This window comes from Scylla paramamosain, chromosome 17 (assembly GCF_035594125.1).
Source record: "Scylla paramamosain isolate STU-SP2022 chromosome 17, ASM3559412v1, whole genome shotgun sequence".
Classification (NCBI taxonomy): domain Eukaryota; kingdom Metazoa; phylum Arthropoda; class Malacostraca; order Decapoda; family Portunidae; genus Scylla; species Scylla paramamosain.
In genome coordinates, this window is record NC_087167.1 from 3,770,001 (window position 1) to 3,777,500 (window position 7,500).

Sequence of the window (7,500 nt, forward strand, 5' to 3'; positions counted from 1 at the left end):
TTATTATTATTATTATTATTATTATTATTATTATTATTATTATTATTATTATTATTATTATTATTTTATTATTATTACAAGGATGATGATGACCGATCTTTCTTTTCTTATCTACTATGCAAACAAGATCACGAATTTTCTCCCATTTGTTTATTTTATTTATTTATTTATTCATATTCATATTTCATTTTTTTTTATTTTTTTTATTTTTACGCCCAGTCTTTCCTGTGTCAGCTGCACACTTACGTAGACGCTTAATTAAAGTGGATGAAATTAATGCCATTGGTAATAATTAGTGCATTTCTTGTTGATTTAGATTTCACGTTTTACACTCCATTATTATTATTATTATTATTATTATTATTATTATTATTATTATTAGTAGTAGTAGTAGTAGTAGTAGTAGTAGTAGTAGTAGTGGTAGTAGTAGTAGTAGTAATAGTAATAGTAGTAGTAGTTGCAGTTGTTGTTGTTGTTGTTGTTGTTGTTGTTGTTGTTGTTGTTGTTGTTGTGGTTGTGTTGGCAGTATTGTATTTCATAGCTACAATGTTGCTTTACTTCTTACGTGTTCCTCTGTTTCCTCCCTTTTTCCTTTGGTACGTACCTCTCCCTCCTCCTCCTCCTCCTCCTCCTCCTCCTCCTCCTCCTCCTCCTCCTCCTCCTCCACCTCTTCCTCCTTGGCGTGCCTGGGTTTAGGGAGAATTTAATGGCAGTGAAGCTTAATGAGTGTTTTAATGAGCCCATTACCTTTGAAAATACTTGCACGGAGCGCGGGAGAGTGGCGTCCCTGGGAGAGAGAGAGAGAGAGAGAGAGAGAGAGAGAGAGAGAGAGAGAGAGAGAGAGAGAGAGAGAGAGAGAGAGAGAATATTGTATTATAGAGGTATTTTTTGTTGTAGTGTGTGTGTGTGTGTGTGTGTGTGTGTGTGTGTGTGTGTGTGTGTGTGTGTGTGTGTGTGAAGGAAGGAAGGAGAGGACTTCAAGAATAGTGTCGCCTGCCTGTGATCAAAGCTGAAATCTGTTCTGATAAGCTAGCAAGTGAATTGTATATGTTGAGTCAAATGCAGGAATTAGTCAAACTGGTTCAGACTACGCAGAACCAGTGTACTAATGCGGGAGTGGTGTTCTTTAGGCATAACTGGTTGTACTGAGAGATTTTTGAAGAAACCCGAAATGTCAGTATTAGAAATGTAAGCCTAATTTTAGCTAAACGTTTTTATTTCTAGCCAGTGTCAGCAGGAGCCTTGTTAAATGAAACCAGACGTAGCAAATCACCGCAGCGAACGGAGGTAATGATAGAGAAAGATATTCAAGTCTTGCAAACCTTTATTAACATTCGCAAAAATGAAATACATTGCCCGTATTGGTAAACAGCATGCATTGAAAATTAGTAACTTCATGATGAACCGCAGCCCAAGCACTGTATGAAATGATATACATAGCATGCGGCACACACCGAGGCACACAGACGAGAGAGGAAGTGGCACTGCAGACCAGACTGAGGAAGGTCTGAACTCTGCGAAAGAATGTAAAGCACAGAGTGGGAGTCCACAGGAGAAGCCTTCTGGACCTGCATGGAAAACTTGGCGCAACTTATAGATTGTGCTCGCAGGAGATCTGTATTGGTTCTCCGGATGTTTTTGCATGACGCCTTACAGGTCTGTCAGGGGCAGCGCCTCCCCGTCATTACCAAACAGCCTATGCAGCACCACTGGCAGCGCATCACCGAAGGCACCACGGCCGCCGCTAGGAACAAGATCAATTGGTCATAGGCTTCTGGTGATCGATCTTGTGGCGCCAGGCAGCCGCTCTCGTGCATCCTCGCGGCAAGCTGGCGGAGCGTCTCTTCCATCAGGACAGATTTTTCGCAGCTTTTAAGTTAAAAAGTATTCAGTGCTTCCATGCGAGGTTTATTTGTGGCTGGCAGGGTCATCGGAGCTAGAAGTAGAACTGCCAGAAGTATCGCTGTCGCCAACACTCAGGTCACGGAGGCAATCCTCTAGGTCAGTTATTTCATACTTGTGGATGCACGGGTGCTCAGCACTAACACGAGGATTTTGTCCTCTTCCCAGAGTGCCGCCAGTAAAGAAGGTGCTCCCACATTTCATGTCAGCCTGAGCCTCCCTTTCAAAAAACGTCACTAACAGGCTCATCACCGCTCCCCACCTGCCACACCTGATGACATCTGCAGCACCCCGATGCTGCTGCTCCTGCTGGGGCGAAAGGTCTCCCACGTGGTGCCCCGAGAGGTGGCTGCGGTGTGCGAGGTGCTCGTCAGCTTCACTTGATGTGGCGGCATCCTTCAGGGAGCAGGTCACGGCTTGGGAATGAACGTGAGTACAGTTCCGGGTTGTCCCAGTCAGCGGCAGGGAGGCAGAACCTCCCACGGGTCTTGTAACACGTGGGCCACGCCAGGCAGGAACTCACGCGGGGAAGGGACGGCAGTAATCCACTAGACGGAAAGCAGTGCCTTGATTGCGTCCCCTCAATCTCATAAACTTGGAATTCGTCCTTTCTTTCACATTTCCATTAACAACGATTGATCCTGCACGCTTGAAATGCCCACGATTTCTGATACAGAATATAAGCAGATGTCGCTCTCGCTGAATGGCACGTCTAGGTTACATCGGCGTGGGTATGCATCGCTATGAAGTTCCAGCTTATCTAGAGTGTTGCAGCTCCAGACTCGCTGGGCAGCCAATCACTGGGCACACACACACACACACACACACACACACACACACACACACACACACATACATACATGCCGCTTCCTTCCTTTCTCCTGGTATGCTTCAGGCTCTGACTTACTCTCCATTTGTATTTACTTATTTGTTTATTTGTTTATTTGTTTATTTATTTATTTGTTTGTTTTATTATATTATTATTATTTTTTTTTTGTATGCTTATTTATTTACTACTCTCTAAAGTTCTCGTGGTTTGCCGTCAGGAGGTATTAAAAGGCTGTGATGGTATTAAAAGCCTGTGTGATTCATACGGAGGAGGAAACGTGCAAGACTTGGTGCACTTAGAGGTGTGTGTGTGTGTGTGTGTGTGTGTGTGTGTGTGTGTGTGTGTGTGTGTGTGTGTGTGTGTGTGTATGCGGGCATGTGCGTGTGCATGTGTGCGTGCGTGCGTGCACACACTTGCAATTTCAACCCCACACCGCAAGGAAAGATTAATGGAAGGGACCCCTTGTGAGTTACGGCCACACACACACACACACACACACACACACACACACACACACACACACACACACACACACACACACACACACACACACACACACACACACACACACACACACACACACACACACACACACACACACACACACACACACACATGCAGTTCAGTTCACCACGATTTTACACACACACACACACACACACACACACAAACACAAACAGACTGATTTAGATTATCTATCGACCTCTTAGAAGATATAAGGAGAAGAGGAGGAAGATAATAAGAGGTAGAAGAAAAGAAGGGAAGGAAAAGGGGAGAGAATAAGATGAGTTCAAGAATATAGAAGAAGGGAATGGGACAGAGAGAGAGAGAGAGAGAGAGAGAGAGAGAGAGAGAGAGAGAGAGAGAGAGAGAGAGAGAGAGAAAAGGGACAAGGAGGAGGAGGAGGAGGAGGAGAAAGTGGTAGAAGAAGCAGGAAGAGGAAGAGGAAGAAGGAAGGGGTAAGCTTATATATTCCTTCTCTCCTTCTCTCCCTTCTTCTCCTTCCCATCCTTCCTCCTTCCTCCCTCTCCTCCTCCATGCCTCCCTCCTCTCTCCGTTCCCATAAGGTAACTAAATCCTCATAAAACATGCGCATTAGGACGCTGAGAGAGAGAGAGAGAGAGAGAGAGAGAGAGAGAGAGAGAGAGAGAGAGAGAGAGAGAGAGAGAGAGAGAGAGAGAGAGACCTTCAAAACTTGCTTAAGGAAAAACTATTTAATTAACTCATCTTTCTTAAACGGACGTCTTTCTTTCTTTCTTTCTTTCTCTCTCTCTCTCTCTCTCTTTTCTTTCCTTTCTTTCTTTCTCTCTTTCTTAAGTAAGGTTAAATAGAAGGCAGCGGCAGAAGAGGGTCATTGCCACTCAGCGCATCCTCGTCTCCTTCACCTTTCATCACCTTCCTTTCACATCGCTTAGATTCCTGAAATGAAGACTTCACTATTATAATACTTGTAATTCTGTTCTACCACCTTAGTACACACACACACACACACACACACACACACACACACACACACACACACACACACACACACACACAGAGAGAGAGAGAATAATGATGATTGATTGGCTTCGGCGTCGCAAGAGAGAGAGAGAGAGAGAGAGAGAGAGAGAGAGAGAGAGAGAGAGAGAGAGAGAGAGAGAGAGAGAGGGAGAGAGATGGCGTGGGTGGGGAGAGGCGAACATAAATCTGATTAAGAAATATTTTGTCCTTGTCTCTCATTAAGTGTCTAATTACCGCCACCACCACCACCACTACTACTACTACTATAACTACTACTACTACTATTCCGGAGGCGCAAATGACCTTATCGTTAGGGCGCCACAATCCCAGTAAGTTAGTCAGTCAGTCAGTCAAACAATCTTTCCACTTCATTCTCCCATCGCCCTTGCCTTCTTGCCTTTCTTCCTTCTACACTTCCTTCCTTGCTCCCTTCCTTCTTAACAAATGCATCATGGACCGGCTGAGCGAGCGGGTAGGTGAACGGGTAGCTGTGTTTAGCCATCCATCTATTTATTTCTCGATCTATCCATTTGTTTATTTACATATTTGGCTGTCAATCTAAACCTTAGATAACAAGAAAAAAGAAAGAAAAAAAGGAACTCTAATTCTTTCGGAATCTGTTGTCTTGAGGCATTGATGACAAATACAGTCATCTGTCTGAAGTGTTTTCACCACTGTGTGAATGTTCCATCTGGCGGCGACCCCTGACGGCCACACACCACAGAGGCGTCCACTGGTGGTTGTGGTGATGCATTACAACGTGCATGTCTTTACTCTTTGAACTGTTATATTATACGGAATAACATCCAACGAAATATTAAATTTGAGCGTATAATAAATTAATTATTATAGCAAACAAAAATTAGAAATATGAAATATGAGTGCCAAACCGAAACCTGACCACTGATCTCAACATGTTTACGTATTGGGTCTCTGTGGTGGCTGGGTTAAGTAGCAATCACGAGGCCGCGGCTGTCTCAACGGCTGAATATCGCACGTGATAACACTATCATCAAGCGTGTATTTTGTGTCGCTTTCATATTTTCTTTCTTTTTTCTTTCTTCCTTTTACTTTTCTAATAAACAAGTCTCTTTCGTTTTAAGAAATATTCGCTTTGAATGACCTTACATTGGATATATATATTTTTTTTCCAGATATTCCCAAATACATGAACTAACACTGAATATTGCTGAGCTGAATTTAACATTACTCTTGACTAAAGGTAAGCAGGAAAGGGAATTCCTTGTCAGAAAGTATGGCCAGAGCCTGAGAAATACTCGTATATCCTTTTGATGCGTCGTCCACATGTACAGGTGACAAATACGTGTTTTATAGATCAAATAATGTTTATCTGTAAGTTCAGTCACAGTAAAAGTCATGCAAGGAACAATACGTGATGGTTAGGAGCTGCTGTAGTGAAGGGTGGTGGGCGGGGCGTACTGGGCAGCGTGACAACACTTTGTATGGAGAGAGAGAGAGAGAGAGAGAGAGAGAGAGAGAGAGAGAGAGAGAGAGAGAGAGAGAGAGAGAGAGAGAGAGAGATGAAAAAATGGTGTTATGAAATAGTATATTCCTTTTTCAGATTCTGTTTCAATTCCAGTGTTTGTTTTGCGTGCTCACCCTTTCACTGGATAAATGTTATTTGTCCGATGACTTGTAGACTTCCAAACTAAAAGAAAAAAGTTAAATATAAATAAAGAGACTTCACTCCCTTGAAAAAAGTACAGTCTTTTAAGCTGACAAGGGTTTTTGTACATATATTACTTTTTTTCGACCACATCTTAGGAAAATTGTCCCCAAAAAATTGCAGCAGTTTCAGCGAAGTAGCACTTACACAATCGGCCCTCACACCAAAGGGAATATATTTACAAGTCCCCCAAAAAACGTAACGACAGTGGGATTGCTAATATAAAACAACAAAAATTTAAACGAGCACAATGTACAGCCCCAAAACTGCCTTGTATGCGTTCAGATTTGAGTGTGGTGCACTGCTGCCCGTGGACCGCCCCGTCAGCGGTCGTGCTGCAGTGCTGTTCCGTCCCTGTGGTTATTGCAGTGTCGTCACGGCTCTGCGGATGCTGCAGTAGCGTCCAGGCTCTACAAATGTTTCAGTGATGCCCCGCCTTCTGAGGACTACAGTTACTACAATGTTGTCTCAACATTGCTTCTGCTGCTACTGCATTGTCCCCTTTCCTGTAGGTGCTTCACTTCCATCTCAGAATTGCAGATGCTGTGATGTCGTCCAACCTCTGCTGTAGTGCTGCTTCTGCAGTGTGGTTGTTACAGTGTGGCTGCATCGGCATCAGCAGTGGCGTCCTGGCGCTTCGGCTGCTGTAGCAACACCGCTCCTGCACTGCGGCTACGGCAGTGTTGCACAAGCACTGTTGCTGCTGTAGTGCCCTACCGATATTTCATCTGCTAAAGTGGCACCGCGACACTAGAAGTAATGCAGTGAAGCGCCACTGTTGATGCTGCAATACTGCCTAGGTGGTGGTGCTGCTGTTTTGCTGTTTCTCCATTACATGGCAGCTTCAGTAGTGTGCGTGATGCAGTGATTCAGTGACGATATAATGATAGAGGTCTGATAACAGTGGCTGGTCTTTGCTTTGGTGCACAGTAATGAACAAGGCAGCGTGGAGGCGGAGTGGCGACACCCTGGCGACGGTGCTGCGGCCCCTGCTGTAATGTCCCGGAACTGTGGTTACTGCAGTGCCGCCCCAACACTGGCTGCTGTGTACCACCACTGTTTTGGCACTGCAGGTGTTGCAGTGCCTTGCTGGTACTGCGGTTACTGCAATTTTGCCGCGCCGCTGCACCGTTTTTGCAGTGTCGCGCCAGCACTGCGCCTCCTCCAGTGCCGCCCCGGAATGCGGATGCTGTGGTGCCGGTTGTGACACTGCAGGAGTTACAGTGCCGCCACGGCACAGTGGCTGCTGCAGTGCCGTTCCAGCACTGACGCTGCAGCAGTTTGTCCAGGCACTACGGATGATGCAGTGCCGCCCCAGCACTGTGGCTGCCGCAGTGCCGCGGTGGTGCCATGGCTGGCAGTGCTGTCATAGTGCTGCGGCTGTGGCACAAACATGTATCACAGCACGAGTATAAATCTTGTGTTTAGAATGGCAGGGGAAGCAGAGCAAGGGAGAGAACACGCTGAGAGACAGAACAAGATTGTTTACCCTCATATCTGTGTCTTCCATTTTCTTTTTTCTTAATTCATGGGTATCCCTAATAGACCTCTCTCTCTCTCTCTCTCTCTCTCTCTCTCT

The 7,500-nt window shown here is 45.1% G+C and overlaps 1 long non-coding RNA gene across 1 annotated transcript in view; it reads left to right on the forward strand.

The window, feature by feature from the left end:
• LOC135108654 (uncharacterized) overlaps positions 1 to 7,500 on the forward strand; it is a 64,469-nt gene that overhangs the window by 11,190 nt on the left and 45,779 nt on the right. The window lies entirely within an intron of this gene.